The following is a 21417-nucleotide window of genomic DNA, read 5'->3' as shown; positions in this document are numbered from 1 at the left end:
GGGTCTTTAAAGCCAGGCCATGGTAGCACACACCTTTAATCCCAACACTTGGGAGGCAGGGGCTGGCAAATCTCTGAGTTCAAGGCTGGTTTATGTAGAGGCATCAGCTGCCAAGGAGGTCGATGATTTTGGAGGGAGAGCCAGCAAAGCCTTTCTGACCATCCTCTTGGTTAGCCCTTGCCCATCTGGCTGGTTTTGGATGGTGGTTGCTCTGAGGCACATGAATGACCTGTGGTCCAGCAAGGTGTGCCTCACAGAGCAGGTGAAGGGTTTTGATGAACTTTGAGCTGTTTCTCTGGGAGCCTGGGTCCCCTGTGGTCCTGCAGCCTCTGTGGTGTGGAAAATAGAAATAAAAATTATGAATGGCTCTTGTGAAGAGCAAATTCATCTTGGGAGCTGTTCTGCTCTTTGCATGCTCACACTCCATTATGCGGTTTGAGAAGCTCAGGTCAGGGCTGGGCGGTGGCATGGTTGGGAGTGTTTGCCTAGCATGCCGGAAGCCCTGTGCTCGTTCCCACTGCCACATAAGCCTGGCAAAGTGGTGCACTCCTGTAGTGCCAGAACTTGGGAGACAGACACAGGAGGATCAGAAGTTCAAGGTCACCCTCGGCTACATAACCAGGTCAAGGCTGGCCTAGGTTATAGGAAACCCTGTCTCAAAATAAAAACAAACAAAACATAAACAGAGGCAGCCCTGTGGATGACCCAGAGACTTTGGACAGCAGATCCTGGGACTTGGGCACCAGCCTGGCCTTTTGCCCATGGTGGTAATTACTGACGCACTCCCCTACACTTTTTCATTGCTAGGGACAGACCTCAGGTCTTTGTACATTCTAGGCAACCTGTCTACTCCTGAACCACACCCCCAACCCACCTAAAGCCCTTAATTTTATATTTAAAAGATCTTACTTTTTAACTGTGTGTGGGAGGGGTGGGTATGGGGGGTGATGTACCCTCAAAGGCCAGAGGCATCAGATCAGAGCTGGAGCTCCAGCCTGACAGGGTTGCTGGGAACTGCAATCCGGTCCTCTGCAAAGGCAGTATGTGCTCCTAACCACTGAACCATCGCTCCAGCTCCTGAAGCCTCCTAGAATGAAGCGGCCCCCTGCTTTCATCTCAAGTGGCCCAGGGCAGCCTCAAGTGGGGACCAAAGCAGGTGGGCGGGGTGGGCGACGACGCAATGCATGCACAGGTGTTCCTTCCTCCTTGAGGCTGACCTGCTGCTGCTCAGGAAGTGCATACAACCAGGATATTGGTCTCAGATAACCTGCTTCCTGAGACAGTTCTTCTAGGGGGAAGACTACCAAAATCCCCCACTTTCCCCTTACTTGTTGGTCTAAAAACAATTCCAAATAAATAAATAAATAAATATCCTCCACTTTCAAAGTCAACAAAAGGATAGTTCAGGCCTCTTCCTTCTGAGGGCTCCCTCGTCAGGGGTGAATCACACTCCATGAGCTTTTCTCCCTATTGTGTGGCGAGACAAATATTTGAATGAGGTAACTCATCTGTCGTTTGGAAGCCAATGAAGTGTGGTTTGTTTTTCAGCTAAATGAGGCACATCTAACAAGTGGCCGCTTCTGAGACATTGCCATTGCCTGAGGTTTCAGGTGTCTGGTGGGCTGTGCTTGGCAAAGATGAATGTAAACAGCTTCGTGTTAGTGTTCAAAGCAAGACCTTTGGATTACACAATTAAGTTCAGGGGTAGAGCACTGGCTTCACATGGCCTGAGACCCTGGGCTTGATCCCTCCAGCATTGAAGAAGAAAAAGAAAGAATTGGACCTGATGAGACAGCTCAGTGGCTAAGGATGCTTGCTGCCAAGCCTGACGACCTGAGTTTGTACCCTAGAAACACATGGTAGAAAGAGAAAACAGTTTCCTAAAGGTCCTCTGACCTCTATCCTGTTCTGTGGCATTCTCGCACCTACACACACACACACACACACACACACACACACACACACACACACACACACGTAAATGTAATTTGAACATTTTAAAAAGAATTGGACAGATGGGCTGGGCATAGTGGCAGACATCTATAATCCTAGCACTTGAGGCTGGGGCAAGAGGATTGTGAGTTCGACACTGATCTGGGCTACTTAGCAAGAAGCTGGTGGTTCTTAACATGTATGTGAACGTGATGAGTGCTTACGCCAACAGGCTTTCATCTAGAATACTGAGATTGACAGTGTCTCACTGGTTTGTGCTGATAATCAGAAATAATGAATCCTGTAGCAGGTTATGGGCTTCACGCAAAGCTCCAGTTGTCTGCATGTGATGTCTGAATCTTAGAGGCCCATGCTCTGGGAGGGAACGGCTTTCGAGGGACAGGTGTCCAGGCCACAAGTTATGGCTGGAGCTTGCTTGCTTGTGTGGTATGGTGTGAATATCAGCTTTTCACAACTGTGATAAAGTGTCTGAGACGATCCACTGAGCTCTGTACAGCTGTGACCGGCACAAGTCAGTGCCTCTGGGTAGGGCCAGAGGACTCCAAAAATGGCCCCCAGGATCCCTGTGCACTGGGTTTGTGGGGAAGTGGCTGGGAAATGGCCGGGCCGCTGGCAGAAGTCACCTCGACCCACATGGACCATTCTCCTCCGACTTTCCCACCCACTCCTCCGGCCGAGGAGATGTGATGTATAACTCCAGTCCGCAGCATCCCACCCCAACCATGACCTTGCTTTGAAGCTTCAAGCCCTATTTTTAACACTGACATCAATTTTACATTCTCTTCCATGATGTGCGCATGTTTATTTTACTATAAAGAATATTTCTCCCTACTTTTGAGTCAAACTGCTACTCCAGAAAGATGTTTATGTTTCCTTCTGTGGCTTCCTCTCCTCCCAGCAGTGACTTCAACCTTCATTTGAAAACATGAGGATTATGAAAAAAATCGTATGAATATGAGACAGAATTTTGACAAGAAATATATAGTTTTTTCTCCTCTCATGTGTATGTGGTGTGTGTGCATGTGTATAGATGCAAGTTCTCATGTATGGGGATGAGGGGAGGTGTGTGTGTGTGTGTGTGTGTGTGTGTGTGTGTGTGTGTGTGTGTGTGTGTTTGTGTGTGTGAGTGTGTGCGTGTGGGTGGGTGGGTGGGCATGGGTGCGTGTGCGTGCGTGCGTGCGTGCGTCCCTGTGGAGACCTGAGGTTCATGTCAACCATCTTCCATCTCTACCTTATTCCTTAAAGCAGCTTCTCTCAGTTGAACCTGGAGCTTGTCCATCAGGCAGTCTAGCCAGCCAGCTTGCTCTGGGGATCCCCTGTATCCGCCTTGTGCCCACTGAAATCACAGAGTGGTCTGTAATGCTATCCCGTCATTTACCAGGGGTTCTAGGAATCCAGACTCTATCTTTGCACTTGTGAGGCAAACACTTCACCCACAGAGCCATCTCCTCAACTCAAGGAATAGATCTCTTCAAAGAGAGATTTACTTAGTTATTTATTTTCTGGTTTTCGAGACAGGGTTTTCTGTGTAGTCCTGGCTGTCCAGGATCTCACTCTGCAGACCAAGCTGGCCTCAAACTCACAGAGGTCCGCCTGCCTCTGCCTTCCGAGTCTGGGATTAAAGGCGTGCGCCGCCGCCGCCACCACCGCCCGGCCTTATTTTGATTTATGTGTGTCACATGAGTTTGTCTGCATTGCGCATGTTCTGGGTGCTGGAGGAGGACAGTGGGCATTGTACCACTGAAACTGGAATTCCACGTGGTTGTGAGCAGCCTGATGGACCAGGCCCTGGTGATGAGGTTGCCTACCATGCCCCCAAGGCCATGCCTAGTCCTTGCGAAAGAGAGACTGAACTGATTTTTTACAGGTTCTGAGGGCAGAAATGGCTTAGAGACCTGCTCAGAGGAAAGAAGGAGGCACAGGATTCTTGCCAAGGAGAGACGGGCATACATGATAAATGATGGGATGGAGTATGCGCGGGGTGGGGGTGGGGATGTGTCCCCAAGGCTTTTTTCTTCCTTTGTCTCAGTGGGCAGAGTTATGTGAGACGTGGGGTCTCAGGCGATTATGAGGAAGGAAGGTCTAAGTGTCCATAGCCAGCCTCAAGGCTCACTCTGTGAGAACCATCAAGTAACCAAGGCCCTTGAGAGCAGGACCAATGTCCAGCTCGTGTACACACACACACACACACACACACACACACACACACACACACACCATATATCACCACATACCACCCCCACAATACCCCACACTCCATACATACTCCCCCACACCTCACACTCCATAGCTTCCCATACCACACATACATACACACACCACACACATCCCATACACATCTCCCTTACCCCATACACAACCCCATCCCCCCCCACATACACAGAGAGAGAAAGAGAGAAATTGAGAATTTGTAGGGGTTTTTTTTGGGGGGGGAGGGGGGATTGAGAAGAGGTCTCACTATGTAGCCTCAGCCGACCTGGAGTGTGGGTCAATTTAGCCTCAGACTCACAGCACCAAGCCTGCCTTGAGAATTTGCAATTTTAAAAGATACTAAATATCATAGGGATGTGGAGGTTGGAGTGACCACATCTTCTAAGACTTACAGACTGAGATCTTCTATATTGTATTTTAGATAATATATATGTATGTTATATATATATAGTTATAAAGTCATTAGTGACATTTGTACATGTATAGCACATATTTTTATTATACAAACTTTAATGCAAGTTACTTATAAAAACTTGGATAGTACAAATAAGAAAAATGACAAAATAAAAATCAATGTAGGCTTGATTTCCCAGGTGGGGACTACATAGATGTATGACTCTGTCACATAGGAAATGCCCATGAGATGCCATAGGAAGCACCCGGCTTCCTCTGGAAGGGGCTACTGTGCTACCTCTGGACCCACTGGGGACCACCTTGGCGCTCTCTGTCTCCCCTTCCATCTTTAAACCTGGATGACTGATCCCTCTGTGTTTGCAGTCAGGGAGCTGAGGATGTGGAATTGTACAGCTTCCACCTGCTAGCGTGGTCATTATAGGTATCATGTGCCTTGCCAGATGTCTGTGGGTTTCATTTGCATTTCTATTGAACCAAAGAGCCAATTTGGGCATTTCTTTTCCTTTTTGTTATCAGTAATAACGTTGTTTAGAACAGGCCTTCCCAGTGGGGTGGAAGTTGGTAGTTCCTATCTGCAGCCCTGGGTTGCTGTGATACTGTGAAGTGTCGTTTGATCCTTTTTTTCCCCCTCCTTATGTCTTGTCACACAATTCCTAAAAGTCCTTGGAACCTGCTAATTAATAAATGTCTTTTTGCATCTAATGAGTTGACTGATAGCTGTTCCCTCAGTAGATTCAGGAGTGGGGCTAGTCACTGGCAAGATGAAGCGTAACCAGATTCTTACACAGCCTCAATAAGCTAGGAGAGGCCGCCCATTCCCATGACACCAATTGAAGAGGAATGGTGAGATATGTGTGCGGTGCGGCCACCCTGGGGAAAGGAGGAGACAGGGGGTTCCAGGCCCCCAGGTTTGTCTTTAAGGCACTCACTTCCTAATGATACCAGGAAGGGTTGCCGGAAGAGACAGGTGTGCATCTCCGTTGTCTCGGCTCTTGTCCTATTTGGCCCATTATTCTAACTTTTCCCTTAGTAAATATTCACAGTGGGCCTTTTCCACAGAGTGCTTCTTCCCATTTGTAGACAACACAAAGAACTCAGGTTCACAGGCTATCGTTGGGAACCTGAGACTCCCAGAAACTGTGACAGATACTCCCCTGTGAATACTCCTAGAAGCTGCCAGTGTGTGCTATCTGTCTGATTGATCCTTGCTTCTGATCCCAAGGTCAACCCTGTGTGCTGGTTTTCCCATCCTAAACTGTGGAGAGCTTAGCCAAGAATATTCCAGAGCTTTGCTCCTGGAAACACTAAAGCTTTTTTGGTAGACACATGAAGGAATGAACAGGGCCGATTCAAGCATCATTTTCCTCGGCCTACCCACCCCTTTCTATGCTCTAAGTCACAAACTCTGGAAGCCTCAACTAAGACAGACATGCAATCAGAGCTCAGGGAACTGACCCCAGAGGAGATGGAAGCTCCAGGTCCTAATTAACTTGGCTTTTTAAGTACAGTTGAGTGACATTTTTAGTTAACTGGAGGGTGAGAATTCAAAGATTAATAAGAACATGTAAAGATGGTGGCAGAGAGAGGGCTCTTGTAATTAGGGTCCCCCATAAAAGTATCAAAAGACCAGAGCAGCACAGGGGCAGGCCTGTACCTCTCTCTAGTCCCAGCTACGGCAGCAGGATCGCTGGCACTCAGAAGCCAGAAGCCAGTCTGGGCGATGCAGCAAAGACCCTATTTCTAAACGAAACAAAACAGTCTATCAAGGGGACAAAGCAATAGTGAGATTATGTAAATAAATAGGGAATCTTGTCCCTTTGGGAGATAATTCTGCACTGTCCTCCTATTTTCCAGTTAGAATTTAAAATACACATTTAACACGTTTTATTGTTAGTTGTATCTGATTTTCCCCCGACTTAGTCCCTGCTGTATTTTCATTCTGTTGCTGTGACAAACACCACGACCCATGTGGTGGTTTGAATAAGATTGGCTTTCATAGGCTCATAGATTTGAATGCTTGGCCACCAGGGAGTGGCATTATTAGGATGTGTATTAGTCATGGTTCTTTAGATTAACAGAATTTATAGAACAAATCTCTCTATATAAAGGGAATTTATTAAAACGAGTTGCAAGCTGTAGTCCAGCTAATCCAACAATGGCTGGCTGTGAACAGAAAGTCCAAGAATCTAGCAGTTGCTCAGTCTGCAAGGCTTCAGTAGATGCTGGAATCCCGAAGAAGTAGACTCTAATGCCAGTGAAGGAATGGACTTGCTAGCAAGGTGAGAGCAAGCAGTCAAAGAGCAAAAGCGTCCTTCCATGCCCTCATAGAGGCTTCCAGCAGAAGGTGTGGCCCACATTAAAGGTGTGTCTCCCACCTTGGGGCTTTAGTTCCATATGTAGTCCAGCTGACAACCAAGAATTTCTATCACGTAGTCCATCATTGAGGGAAGTCAGGGCAGGAACTCAAGGGAACCATGGAGAAATGCTGCTTGCTGGTTTTCCTCTTATTTGCTTACTCACAGGCTCATGTTTAGCTAGTTTTCTTATGTAACCCAGGACTACCTGCCCAGGGAATGGTGCCACCCATAGTGGGCTGGCAATCTAGACCATCCACCATGAACATATCTCTTCCCTTCTCAGATACCCCTGGGCTGTGCCAGGTTGACAAAGTTAAAGGTAATATCCTCTCTAGTCTTGTCATGTCTGACCACTCCTAGGAATGCTGATGCCGCTTTGAGAAGGAAGAAGCAAGGCAGTTGGGACATGGGCAGGCAGCTGAAAGAGATGGGATGACATCACAGTATGGTGACCTGGAAGTGTCAGGACAGGAGGGGGGGAGTGATGGATGAAGCAAATAAACTTCTTGAGTGGAACAAGGGCTCCTATGAGTGGGAGTGTTTGGTTTCCTGTTCTTAGGCTAGAGTGCTTACAGAGAATTGGCTCCTTTGGGCAGTGGCAAACAGAGGGGCGGAAATCTAATTTTTCTATTTACTCTTGAGTTTTGACAATAGTGAAACTCCTAAGTGTGTATGCGTGTTCATGTGTGTGGGAGTACATGTGGAGGTCAGAGGTCAACAAGGGGTACCTTCCTCATCTTTGAAGTTTTACAGGCATGCACCTCCAAGCCTGGCTTCTCTCGAAATGCTTTTGAAAACTTGGTTGTATTGTTACTGTTGGGAGTGGGGCACAGGCCGCTGTGCGTGTGTGGAAGTCAGAGAGCACTCTGTGGAGTTGGCTTTCTCCTCCCTTCCACCTTTACAAGCTTCTGGGGCAGACCAGGTTGTCAGGTCTGCAGAACAAGCCCCTTTTCCCGTTGGGCCATCTCTCTGGACTATGCAAATTTTTAAATGGTTTCTGTCTTTCCCATATTTGCCAGCACAGTCCTAGCATATTTTTGTGACACAGACATGTCACCTTTTGGTGGGTTTTGCCATTTCAAAGAAATCTTGTTTTTTCCCCTCCTGGACTCTAAGAGAAATTAGTACCTGACTGTTCAGTTTGTACCCCAAGCCGGTCCCTGGGGTTCATTGTTAATGGGGATCTTGTCATTGAATCTGGAATTCACTCAGACCTACTCCATCAGAAAAAAAGTGGAATTGGGGGGAAGGGAAACACTATGCATGGCTCCTGTGGAGTGTGGGGAGCCCCCGCACATGGAAAAGAGAGGGTAGAGGACCTTGGAGTTTTTCTGCTTTGGAAAATCTTTTTGGTGGCCGACAGTGGGAGTCATTAACCTGTGAGAGGTATCTCTCCTCTGCACCCAGGTGGCTGGCTGAATTCCCCTCCTCCCTGTCTATTCTTCAAGATAGAGCCATGACTTTTTTTGGGCTCTGGGGTCTGAGTGGCCTAGGAGACCTAGGCTTCACACTTGGAGAATTTAGGTGGGTTCAGAATCTCCAGGTTGCCCATAGAAGATGGCTCTGCTCCCAGACTTGCTTGCAGGCAGAGATGGCTCCGAGGGGCAGGACCCTGGGGCCGTCCCCACATTATCATCAGGCTGGCCACACCCAGTGACCCTGGTTCCAATTGCTGCAGAGGTCAGTTTGTGAGCCGCACAGCCAGTCACTTGAATCCTCGGGGCAAACACAGCCAGTGTGTTTACATAAATAGCACCGGGGGAGGTGTGTTGCTTTTGTTTTGTTATTTAGAGACAGGGTCTCACTCTGTAGCCTTGACTGCCTGGAACTCCCTTTATAGACAAGGATGGTCTTGAACTCACAAAGATCCACCTGCCTCTGCCTCCGGAGGGCTGGGATTAAAGTGCCACCATGCCTAGAGTGAAGATATGTGGGACATCTAGACATGATACTGGGAATGAATTGCATCCTGCCTGTCTAACTCTCCTCCTAGGGTGCTCCAGCACCAAGGCCCCAGGCAGGGCTGCTGGGGGCCGTGGGAAGCTCCTGGCCTGGGCTTTTTGACTCTTGCCTGGGGACCTCCCACATCCTGGTCATCTCATCCTGGCTTAGTCCTCCCATGCTGGGTTTAGCAATTCCTGGGAACTTCTGGCTCGGCTTTTGTCTTTTCACTCTTCACTAACTCCAGGGACCTTCCTAGGACTCTTTTTTTGTTTGTTGGTTGGTTGGTTTGTTTTTTGAAATAGGTTTTCCCTGTGTAGTCTTGGCTGTTCTGAAATTTGCTCTGTAGACCAGGCTGGCGTTGAACTCACAGAGATCCACCTGCCTCTGCCTCCCAAGTGCTGGGATTAAAGGCATGCGCCACCACTGCCCAGCTACAAAGGATTATTAATTCTAAGAACATGGTAAGAGGACAGGGCAAAACCGGAGGTCCAGTGCAGAACCAAACTGGTTCCATACTAGTTCTGCTGTGTGAGCTGGGCCTCTAGCCCCAGCTGCTGAGGACGCTGAGGATGGAGAGTTCAGGGTCAGCCTGGGCAACTTAGTGAGACTGTCTCAAAACCTAGGAGGCAGTAGAAAGCAGATTTCTGAGTTCAAGGCTAGCCTGGTCTATGTAATGAGTTCCTGGCCAGCCAGGGCTACACAAGACCCTGTTTCAAAATAAATAAATAAATAAATAAATAAATAAATAAATAAATAAATAAATAATAAAGGGCTAGGGATATAACTCAATGATAAGAGTGCTTACTCCACATGCCCGAGGCTCTAAATGGGATTCCCCAGTACTAAAACAAAGCATAACAGAAAAGCTGTGAGGATTGTGTGTACATGGGGCAGTACCCTGGGTTTCCTCATTTACCACCCCAGAGAGAACAATAGCTGCCTACCATAGAGGTTCCAGGATGGAACCCCAGCCCTGGCACAGCATAGCTGTTGGAAGGAACTTAGATGTGTGAGTGAAAGTCTTGGATAAATCGCTTGTTTTTAATTCCGTGTGGGGGAATTCCCACTGACAGACACAACCAGCATGCTGGATCTGAGCCCAGAGTCCAGACTCATGGTACACTTGGGGGACAGCAACTCCAGGTCTGACTCAGGTTTGAATGTTCTGCCCTTCCTGGTGATGCCCTGGGAACCGAGGGGAAGAGTGCTGTTAGGTGGGGTTTGTTGTTGTTGTTGTTGTTGTTGTTTTGACAACTTGACACAACCCAGAGTTGTCTGGGCAGAGGAACCTTAATTGAGAAAACACCTCCCACATATTGCCTGTAGGTAAGTCTGTGGGGTATTTTCTTGACTAATGATTGATGGGACCAAGTTCACTGGGGGCAGTGCCACACTTGAGCAGGTGGTCCCCAGTGGTCCTCAGAAAGTAGGCTGAGCAAGACATGGAGAGTAGTAAGTCTATAAGTAGTATTCCTCCGTGGTTTCTGCTTCGGTTCCTGCCTCGGTTTCCCCCACTAGACTGTGACAGGGATATGTAAGCCAAATAAACCCTTTCCCCCTCAAGTTGCTTTTTGTCATGCTTTTATCACAGCCATAAAAAGACAACTAAGACAGAAAGACGCTGGATAGATCTCCCTTTATAAATAGCGCCTTCTATCCTCTGTAAGAGACCCCAGCCAGGACTGCCTATGCCTGTCATCTCGGATCATTCTGCTGTTCTGGGGCTCCGTGGTGGGGAGATGAGGAGAACCCTGAAGACCCCTGCCTTAGCCCCTGGCTTCCTGCAAGAGTAACCAAGGCGTCTCCACTTCATACCACCCAGGCGGCTATTCCTTCCTCCTCCGCAAACCTGGGGTATTAACGCTTGCGGACTGTGCAGTGGTACAGCGGGCTCTGGCCCCGCCCCATCCCGGGGATGCTCCGCCTCCGACCGCGCCCCGCCCCGCCCCGCCTGGCTGCCCTCTCCAGCCCGTTGTTGAGCCCCGCCCCGGCCGCGCCCCTCCGCCGATGCCCAGCTCGCTCGCTCACTCACCGCCACCCCTGCGGGCTGCACACGGCCGCCAGGAGGCTGGCGCCCTCCGGTCACTCGGGGACCCTCCCGCCGTGTCCCCTGGGCAACTGTCTCCAGGGAGACGGAGCCCGCCCCTGCCACCGACACCGGGTACGAAACCCACCTGTGCGGGCGTCTGTGGGGTCCCTGTGCCTGCCCCCACCCCCACTGGCCAGATGCTCTGCCCCGCCCAGCACTGGGCTTTGTCGGCCTGGGTTTGGGTGGGCAGGGCAGGAGGTCATCAGGAGTCCAGGGTGGAGCGGCTTAGCAGAGGCAGGAGCATCAGAAGCAATAGCACCCCGCTGGAGAAGTCGACCCTTACAGTGGGGTCTCCTGCCTGGGATTCCCTGGTCTCTGTGTGTGGTGGTGTGGTGGTGGTGGTGGTGGTGGGAGAGTGCTGAGTTGCATCTTTTTGTGACTATGAGGATGGAATCCTGGGTGTGTCTTCTGTCGCCCTTGGTGGGATGAGCCGGACCCTCAGTGGGCTCCCCCACCAGGGTGGACGAGGTCGCGTTTGCTTAGGACGAGCTGAGCTGTTTACTTCTCAGGAACCAAAGCAGTTCGGTGCGCGCTCCCCGTCCCCCCCCCTCCCTCTGTCCCCGATTCTCAGCCCAGCAGTCGGCAGGATCCGTCCCTCCCTAGCTTTGCCCTTGAACCAAGAGGGGCTAACAGAAGTCATACCCAGGCCTGGAGTTCCTGTCTATCTTCCGCCGTGGGACTTACTCCTTCCTTCGAACCCTGGTGCATTTTTTTCCTGGCTCCTTATCTCCGGTCCCGAATTCCTGAGGATGCAATCCTCTGAGCTCCATCATGCTTTCTGCTTTGTCTTTCCGGTTTTCAAAGCGCTTTCTTTCTGCACTCACTTCAGGTTCCATGGTCCGTCCTACTACTGTTTGCTATTTTCACTGGTCAGCATGTAAGTTATTTCTTCTTTTAGTCTTTGGCCAAAGCCTGGAGTGGCTCTGCTGATAGTTTCTTGGAAAGCCCTAGTGGTCCCCTCCCTGGATGCCGACCTGAAGGGTGTATTCACACCCACCCAGGCTCCTGCAGCAGGGTTGCCGAGCATCCTTTCAGGGCCTATGCTGGCAGACTGGAGGACTCCAGCTTGGACCCTGGGGAATGTGTGTCTATAGTGGACTCCTACGGGCTTTGCTCTTGTCTTAGGGAGAAGCCAGTAGTTCGTGAGCGTGTTCTGTGCCTCTTCGCCAGCCCTTCCCGCTCCTCCTAATGGGATGGAGGCTCAAGGCGCCCCACTGTACAGGTGCCCAGAACTAGGGGTCAGGTTCTTAGTAGGGGTGCTCCCCTCTTCTCTCAGCCCTCCTTTCCATCTCTAGCCCAATAGGGATGGCTTTTCCTTTGGTCTTGACTTTGAAAGCAGATCTACATGGAGAGTCAAGGTCTAAAGTTCAGGAGCCTACTTCTTTTGCAGCCATGAGATGAAATTCAAACTCAGGCATGGCTCAGATCAATTAACTTTGCTCTAAAAAAAAGAAAAGAAAAGAAAACCAGCAAACGTCCGAGGCACCTGTATGTACGCGCCTGCTTCAGGTCTGGAAATGCTTCTGAGCATCACAGGGAGCTGGGGTGCTGTTGACACAGGTAGTAGAAGGGGCGACCCAGCAACATGGGGTTGGTTTACAAGAAGGGAAACAGATGAAATGGCTCCCTTCGGTGCTGGGGGCTTTTTGCGTGTTAGGCAAGCACTCCCATGGAGCTATACCCACTGCCCTGAGACATATCCCACACCTGGTTTCTGAACTTCTGTGTTTAAAATGTGCTTTCCTCCTCTCATCTTTTCAGACATATGAGGAGCTGAGGGTCCCCCAAAGTGGGATGAAGTTCACTGATGGCAAAGCCCCTTTAATCTCCCAGGCAGAAGGGCCTTGGCTGGTCGTCTTTCTTGGCCCATCCCAAAAAGGTAGGTTGGGGGAAGGGAGAGATATGTAGAGGAAGGAAGAGATATTGTATTACAGATAGGAATGTGGAAGAAAATCGACCCTCTCTGACTTGTCTGTGGGACGAGCATTCTCAAAGGAAGCGAATGGGGCCTGAGGGTGTAGTGGGTGGCAGCATTAAGTAGGGACCTCTGGGTCTACAGAGTCTTGGATGGTCACAAGATCAAGTTAGGATTCTCTTTTGGGGCCGTTGACTTGGAAGAAGAATGGTGTATGTTTGAATCCTTGGTCCCCAGTTTGTGGAACTGTTTGGGAAGGATTGGGAGATGTAGCCTTGTTGGAGGAATGTGTCACTGGGAGCAGAGGCCATTCCTGGTGTCTCTTTCTGCCTCATGGTTGTGTCTCAAGATGTGTGTCCTCAGCTCCCCAACACAGTGCCTGCCAGCCTGCTGCCTGCTCCCCACCATCATGGTCATGGACTTTGACCTCCGAAATCGTGAGCCTCAAATAAACTCCCCTCCAACTCGCCTTGGTTATGGTGTCGTGCCACAGCAATAGACGAGTAACGAAGATACCCCTGTCCAGGCAGTTGGCAGTTGGGTGTGGGTACTAAGCTCTGTGATGGAGAAGTCTGGGGTTCCCTTGCAGTCTTTGCGGGTACGTGGTTATTCTTTGTACCTGGAGAACATTCTGCCTGAGAAGCTTCTGTCGTTTAGATCAGGTAGGGCCAGTTTCATCTGTGAAGCTTCCCTCAGCCTCCACCTCATCATCTCTAGGTCTTTCTTGTTGTTTGCTAAACCTCCTTGTTGGTTGTGAATCTCTTTCAAAATTAAAGTATTAGGCAAAATTTTAAAGTTGTTAGGAGACAGAAACAGAATCAGCACAGTGGAAACGTATTTTTCCAAACTGCCTTAATTTTTTCTTTTTACACTTGTTATTAGTGTGCCTATTTGGGCACACGTATGCCATGATGGTGTGTGTACAGAGGTCAGAGGACAATTTTGTTTTCATTTCATCTCTATGTGGGTTGAGAGGAGTGAACTCAGGTGGCCACCCCTGCACAGCAGACTCCTTTACCTTCATCTCCATAGCTCAGGAAATACCTTTAATAATAATTTTAGCAGCACACCTTTAATCCCAGCACTCAGGAGGCAGAGGCAGGCTGATCTCTGTGAGTTCGAGGCCAGCCTGGCCTACATATCAAGTTTCAGGACAGCCAGGGCTACACAGAAAGACCCTGTCTCAAAAAACAAACAATAACAACTAAAAATATGTTTTTATTTTGTGTATCTGAGTGTTTGCCTGCATGTGTGTATGTGCACCATGTGCTCACAGTGTACATGGAGGCCAGGGGAGGGCACTAGATTCCCTGAAACGGGAGTTACACATCTTCCGGCAACTATATGGCCGTTATGATATGAACTCACAGCAGCTGTGATTGCCCACAGTGGGTCTGCACAAGAATGAGCCTGTCCGTAGTCAGGCATGGCTGGGGAGGGGCGCGGGGACTACCTGTCACTGCTGGACTATTTGCTACGGGTAGATCCAGGGAAAGGGGGAGTCATAGCCCTCAGCTCACTACCAGGCTCCAGTGAGTACTATTGTTCTGGCGACATTAAATGGATCAGAAAACAAAACCAAGAGTCACGAGTCAGGGAAAAGGGCTGGTGTGGAGGAGGGAGTTGGAATTGGACAGGAGTTGGAGGGAGATTTTAAAAAAAAAGTTGTAAGACCCAGACACTTGGCACAGAATGATGGAAACAGCGGCGTGGCTCCCACCCAGTCGCCAGGCAGGGCCTTGCAAATCCTGTCTTTGACCTCACAAGGACAATGACCACCACATCCTGACATTGACTGCTGACCCCCGAAGCTCTTTATACAGTGAGCCCTCCCAGTGTTCAAGTGGGGCTAGTGGCTTGTGGTATGACTCCAAGAAGTCACACTTAGTATCATGTTTCAAATGTTTGTCCCCAACTAGTGGCACTCTTCTGGGAGGCTGTGGAAGCTTAAGGGGTGAGGGTGGTACCTGCCCCGGGATTTTGCTGTGCTCTCTGTTTCTTGGTCCGCCATGATGTGAACAGTCTTTCCCACAGGCTCCTGCAGCCATGAACTGGCCGCCCCACCACACCTCCCCAGCTGTGATGAGCTGAGAACCCCTGGAACTGGGCCAAAACAAGTCTTTCCTTCCTAAGTCATTTCTGCGAGGTATTTTGTCACGGCAAAGCAAAAGTAGCTGGTCCAGTGCCTTGTGCCTACAGTTGACCTGGCAGCCCTGGATGGTCCAATGCAGTTAAGTTCTTAGCAGGAACCACCCAGACAGACAGAAAAAGAAAACAGGATGTTACCACATGGCTGTTTGTTGTCTCTGCAAAATGCTCTTGCGTATTAAAACTAGGGTGGGGGGGGGGGCTGCGATGTAGCTCAGTTGGCGGAGTACTTGACTAGGATGCCTGAACCCCAGTTCAGTCCCCCGCGGTGCATAAACAAGGGGTGGTGGGGCATTTGGGAAGCAGGAGAATCACAAGTTCAAGGTCAGTCTTAGCTACATAGTGAGTTAGTTCCAGGCTACCTTGAGAGTCTGTCTCAAACAAACCCCTATGGCATCAGAAATGATTTTTGTTTGTTTGTTTTGAGACAGGGTTTCTCTGTGTAGCTTTGGAGCCTGTCCTGGAACTCACTCTGTAGACCAGGCTGGCCTCAGACTCACAGAGATCCGCCTGCCACTGCCTCCCGAGTGCTGGGATTAAAGGCATGTGCCTCCACTGCCCCGGCTTGAAATGATTTTTTAAAAAGATTATTACTTTTTTCTTTTTGAGACAGGGGCTTTCTGTGCAGTCTAAGCTGACTTTGAACTCACACAGAGAGTCACCTACCATTGCCTCCTAAGTGATGGGATTAAAGGTGTGAGCCATTGTACCCAGCTTTATTATTACAGATTGTGTGTGTGTGTGTGTGTGTGTGTGTGTGTGTCTGTCTGTCTGTCTGTCTGTCTGTCTGTCTGTGTGCACATGAATGCAATGGCCTTGGATCCAGGTCAGAGGCTTCAGATCCCCTGGAGCTGGAATTAGAGGTATTTGAGAGCCACCCAGTGTGGGTTCTGGGAACCAAACTCTGGTCCTCTAGAAGAGCAGCAAATACTCTTAACCACCGAACCATCTCCCCAGCCCCTGGTTTGCGGTTTTTTTTTGAAAGAGGGTCTCACTATATAATTCTGACTGGTCTAGGTGTGTACCAATTGGCCATGAACTTGGGACAGTCCTCCTGCCTCAGCTTCCTAAGTATTATGATTACAGCTGGAATCCCTGTGCCTAGGCTTTGTTCATTTTTAGAGGCAGGGTCTCACTAAATAGCCCAGGCTGACCTTGAACTCATGGCCCTCCTGCTTCTGCCTCTTTGGTGCTAGGCTTATAGGGGTATACCATTGTGTCTGGTTCCTTTAAGGCATTTTTTAGATGTGAATTTTCAAATATGTGACACATAACCTTTTTATGTCTTTTTGAGGAAGTTGATGGAAGAAAGTCTTCCACTAATGTAAGAAAAAAACAAAGAATGTGAACCAGGCATCCCTACCTGTATCTCAACCCTGGGGAGCCGAGACGAGAGGTCAACCCCGGCTCCAAAGCCAGAAGGAAAACTGAAACAAGCAAATGGAAACAATGTATAACTGTATCCATTTCTCATTTGGCTGGACTGCCCAATGGCTTTTAGTGTTTGCATTGCTATCTTTGAGGCTTGAGAATGACTAGAAAACACTGCTATGTTGTTTTGTTTTCAATTACTATAACTAAACACCCACCCGTGGCAGGCTGCTTACAAAGAAAAGATGTTTATTCAGTCCATAGTCTTGGAGGCTGAAGGTCCAAGGTCATTGCTCAGTTATTGGTTCCGCCTTGGAACCTGATGCTGCATGGCTTTGCAGCAGGAGCTAGATAGAGCAGGGGGTAGAGATCCTAGCACTGAACCGGAAGCCAGAGTGGGGGGCGGGGCTAAGCTCTCCTTTCCTGACTTTCTCTGGGGCTGTCACCTGGTTCCTGTTCCTACCATGTTCCTACGCCTGGTCTCTGTTTGACCCATCATCCCGACTCCTTCTCTCACTGGAGCCTTCCCTTTAATGTGGCCTCACCCAAGGATCATTCCACCCCCCTCCATCTACAGGACACCTCCCTGCAAGTCCCTTTTTGTTTCAGTCTGGCTCTTTGGCTCCATGAAACCATATTGTTCACTCTATTTCCTTCCGTCTCCTTCCATTAGACTAAAATTTCCGTAAGAGCCTCGATGATGCCCGTCAGCTGTCTGCTGGACACGCGAAAATAAACTCAGTGTAAATGAGCCGAGAAAGGTGGCTCTTCACGGCCCCTTCCGGGGGCCTCCTGGGCCGTGTGGGCATCCACAGCAGGGTAACTGTCTCAAGGATGTCCCTTCTTAGGGAGTGTCCTTGGGGACTGGCTGTGAGGTGACCTTTTGGGTAAAAGGGGCCACACTTTTGGACTCTGCTCTGACGTGCACACCTGTGCTGGTTGTCCGTACAGGTTGATGGGACTGAGAAATGGGCACCTGGACTTGAGGGGCTTCCTGAGGTTGAGCCCCTTGCCCACGCTGCTGGGCTCAGCATCCACGGGACACTGCCGCACAAGTGTCTTTGTGTGACGCCTTCTCTATTCATGGTTGAGGTGGATGCCAGAATTAGATCTTCAGTCTGAGGGTTATGGACACTTAACTTATGCGTACTCACCTTCTAGAAGTTTCTGTGGCTCAGATCTTGGACTAATTAAATTGTCATTTTGACTCTGAAATCCAGGCTTTGGACAGATGGTTTATCTGTGGGCTCAGAGTATGAGTGTTCTGTCTCTCCACAGACATGTAGGGATGGCTCCCAAGGGAGTCTTTGCACTCTAGAACTCTTTCTGGAGTGACTCTGGGTCCCCGATGCAGCCGCCCTGAAGGAGCCTGACATTGCCTTCCCAGGGCTCCCTGCCTCAGGGAAAGATGGCTATCACCCAGAGGAGCAGGAGGCCACTTCCCTTCTTCTCCTTGTTGCCTGTCCCCAGTGTGGCCTGCCGAAGTGACTCATGTTCTGGTAGGAAGCCATTCCCCAGGACTGCAGGACCCCAAAGATTGCCTTTATGTTGACAAAGACGGGGGGAAATCGGGCATATTGGCCATGGACCTGGATAAGAGGTGGAGTTAATAGTCCAGAGATTCTGGCCACTGAGAGTCTCAGAAGAGATGCAGAAAAACGGCAAAGAATTGAGTTCCAGGACAGCCAAGGCTGTTATACAGAGAAACCCTGACTTGAAACCCCCCCCCCCCTCAAAAGGCAAAGAACTCCCCAGAAGTCCCAAGTTGGGACCAAGATTCCACAGGGCTCCCAGCCCAGGGCAATCCTTGTTTGCAGGCCTCCCGGAAGCCTCCTAGGGCCCCTGAAGCATCCTGGATCCTGAGAGTAGACCAGGTATGTCTGTTACCAAAGTCTTTGGAGGAAATTCTCCTGGATCTGTACCTGTGTCCACACGCATGTATACATGTACACAGATGTGTGTGGAAGTCAGAGGACAATCTCGGGTGTTGTTCCCTAGGAAGGCTTCCACCAGCAGCTTCATCAGGTGACTACATCAGCTGACCAGTGAGCTCCAGGTTTCGCTGCCGCTCCTCCTGTCCCATGTTGCCAGCTCTGGTATTACAAGTTTTTGCTGTGCCCAGCTTTTTCTGTTGGGTCTGAGGAGGCCTCAGGGTCTCAGGCTTGTAAGGCAGCTGAGCCTCTCCCCAGACCCCATATCTCTGTTGGATCTTTAGGACTCAGAGGTCAGATCCTACATGGCCATCTTGGGCTAGAGAAAACTGATTTGGGACATCTGGGAAAGTTGATGGGAGACTCAGAGATCTGCCATAGCGCTGTCCCATAGCTGATTTTGTGGCTCCTGTGGCACCAGTTGGAGAGGTTGAAAGAACGGATCCAGGTCCTGTGAAGCTTTCCCGGACGCTCCTGAGGGACTTAGGTGTAGACAGAGAAGCCAGGACTGTCTGAGGTTTACGAATTGCTCCTGCTGTGAGCATTGCTCCTGCTGTCTGGCAATGGCTCCTCTCCCGGTGACTTGGGACAGTCCTGGCCCCCACTGACCCTTAGTCTAAGCTGTTTCACCCACCCTTCTGGCTCCTCCCCCGATGACAGCGCAGGGGACAGAGATTGTCTGTCGGAGGCAGCCAGCTTGCAAGGCAGGAACTCTCGAGACACGAAGAGTGAAAGGGGAAGGTATTGCTTCATTCATGGAAAAAGATACTTTCTGGAGGAGGTATCAGAGAAACCGACGATGTGTGGTCGGCATGGTCTGGTGGGCAGGAGTGACAGCCATGTGAGCCTGACACCTTGAGTGTGGGTCCCTGGAAGCCACGTGAAAAGTGGCCTGCAGTGGGAACTGGAAGGAGGGGAAGGAGAAACGGAAGTGGCTGTGGGCTCCCTGACCATGGTGCTTGGTAATGCGGCGCAACAGAACACCAGACCAGATAATAAATAAGCAATATAATCACTTTTCCGGGTTTTTGTTTTGTCTTTTCAAGACAGGGTTTTGCTGTAGTTTGGAGCCTGTCCTGGAACTTGCTCTGTAGACCAGGCTGGCCTTGAACTCACAGAGATCCACTTGTCTCTGCCTCCTGAGCGCTGGGATTAAAGGCATATGCCACTACTGCCTGGTGTAATTAATTGTCTTAAAGACAGGCTTTCCCTGTGTCTACCTGGCTGGCCTAGAACTTGCTATGTAGACCAGGCTGGCTTTGAATGCTCCTCAGAGATTCATCCACCTCGGCCTTCTGGCTAATTAAAAAAAAAATTCAAATACTGTAAATTAAAATAGCTCCCCTGAAAGGAACAGAATTGGCTGCTAGTGTGGCTGAGAGGCTCAATCTAGAGGCTCAAAGGTGTCCTGGGGTGGGGGCTGGAGGGTTGGTGCTGGGGGCCAGAGAGCTGACTCAGCAGTTTAAGTGAATCCTGTCTCACATCGGGCCAAGTTCAGTGTCCGGCACCCATTCGAATGGTTCACAGCTGCCTGTAACTCCAGGTCTAGGGGATCTGGTGGCTCCGCCCTCCAAGGGCATAGGCAGTCATGTGTCCATACCCACCACAGCCATGCACGATACCCATATTTCAAAAATATTCAAAAAGAGAGAGGGAGAGACCCTCAGTTCCCTCCCCGTCGTTACAGAAACGGGAATGATGGTGCCTGCCTCCAAACCCAGTACTCAGGAGATAGAGATGATGGAGGACAGACTCCGTGGGAGGGCAAGCCTGGGTGATGAGAATACCATCTTTTTTGGGGGGACAGTGTCTCATAGGTCCCAAGCTGGCCTTGAACGTGTATTTGTTTTCATTCCGAGCTTCTCTTGCTCAGCTTTCTGTCCATGAGATGTGTCGTCATCACTGTGTGTATCTGTAGATTCTTTGCTGCCACCATAGTCCATTGGGAAAGGATAGCTTGCATTCTGCCACTGATCTGTACCTGAGAGGTGTCCTGTGGGCTGACTGTACAATGATGCTTCATGTAGCATGAATCCTAAGTGGCCTTAATATTGAAAACCCAGAGTCAGATATCAGGGTAAATGCTGAAAAATTAGAGAAGCAGACCCCCTAGTTCTTACCTCTATGAAATCCTCAGCCAAAAGGGCCACAGCTCCTGTCTCCTCCCCCCTTACAGTCCTCTCTCTGCCCAGCCATATCACTTCCTGTCTCTACCTCCCTAGAACTGGGATTAAAGGCGTGAGATCCCAAGTGCTGGGATTAAAGGTGTGTGCCACCACTGCCTGCCCTCTATGGCTAACTAGTGGCTTAGCTCCACACTCTGATCTCCAGGCAAGCTTTATTTGTTAGATCACAAACAAAATATCACCACAGTTTTAAAACGTATGTGTCTTTGGCAATGTCTGTACTCGAGTTCTGTTGGGTGTGTGCCTGGGCATAGACTACAATTGGCTTGGTCCCAGGGTACAGGCATGTTCCACTTGAGTAAAGCCCAACAGTTTGCCTCAGTGGCTGTACCGTGTGCATTCTTGGGGTAGTTCTAACGTCCCTGGACCTGCTTCTCTCTGTCACATCCTGCTGGAAAGGGAAGGTTCTAGACTTCTTCTAAGGAAGAGAGAAGGGGTTCCCCTTTTCTCCTGTCTCGATGATGGGCCATGCACACCTCGGGGTCTTCCCCATGGTTGAATGAGGTTGTTTATAGACTTAATGCTCTACCACCATCTGGGTAACACAGCTGAAACCTTCCTTTCCACAAGGCTGAGGGGCAAGAAAGCAAAGTGTTTGCTTTCCTCAGACCCAGACCTCAGGGTCCTCAGAAACGCAGGCCTCTGTGTTCATGTGACCAAAAGCACCCTGACTTCCCAAGCTTGGAAAGAATGCTTAGCATTATAGATGTAACCCCTCAGATTCCTGACCTCACCCCCTCCCCCATTTTAAATAAAAAAGGAAGACTTTGGCCTCAGAAAGAGGAACCCCAAGTAGGACGTGGTTTCGCACTCAGAGGAAGTGGCTACCAGCGGCAGCGGAGGTGCAGGAGGCAGCTTGATGCATGGAGCAGATGCTAGCTGCCGCTGTCCTGTCCGG

At 49.8% G+C, this 21417-nt stretch overlaps 1 protein-coding gene across 6 annotated transcripts in view; it reads left to right on the top strand.

The window, feature by feature from the left end:
- Positions 1–21417, top strand: part of Pik3cd (phosphatidylinositol-4,5-bisphosphate 3-kinase catalytic subunit delta) — a 45167-nt gene that overhangs the window by 6223 nt on the left and 17527 nt on the right. For 4 of the 6 annotated variants that reach the window (XM_076565663.1, XM_076565661.1, XM_076565662.1 and 1 more), the window contains exon 2: positions 12730–12847. The exons of 1 other annotated variant lie outside the window; for it this stretch is intronic. The gene's annotated coding sequence lies outside the window, so the exon portion shown is untranslated. Of the gene's footprint in view, positions 1–10882; positions 11041–12729; positions 12848–21417 lie in introns of those variants that run through there. One more of the 6 variants, XM_015994132.3, reaches the window with a different exon arrangement.

This window comes from Peromyscus maniculatus, chromosome 2 (genome assembly GCF_049852395.1).
Source record: "Peromyscus maniculatus bairdii isolate BWxNUB_F1_BW_parent chromosome 2, HU_Pman_BW_mat_3.1, whole genome shotgun sequence".
Lineage (NCBI taxonomy): Eukaryota > Metazoa > Chordata > Mammalia > Rodentia > Cricetidae > Peromyscus > Peromyscus maniculatus.
The sequence above is the reverse complement of the archived record's forward strand: the minus strand, read 5'-3'. Positions and strand labels throughout refer to the sequence as shown.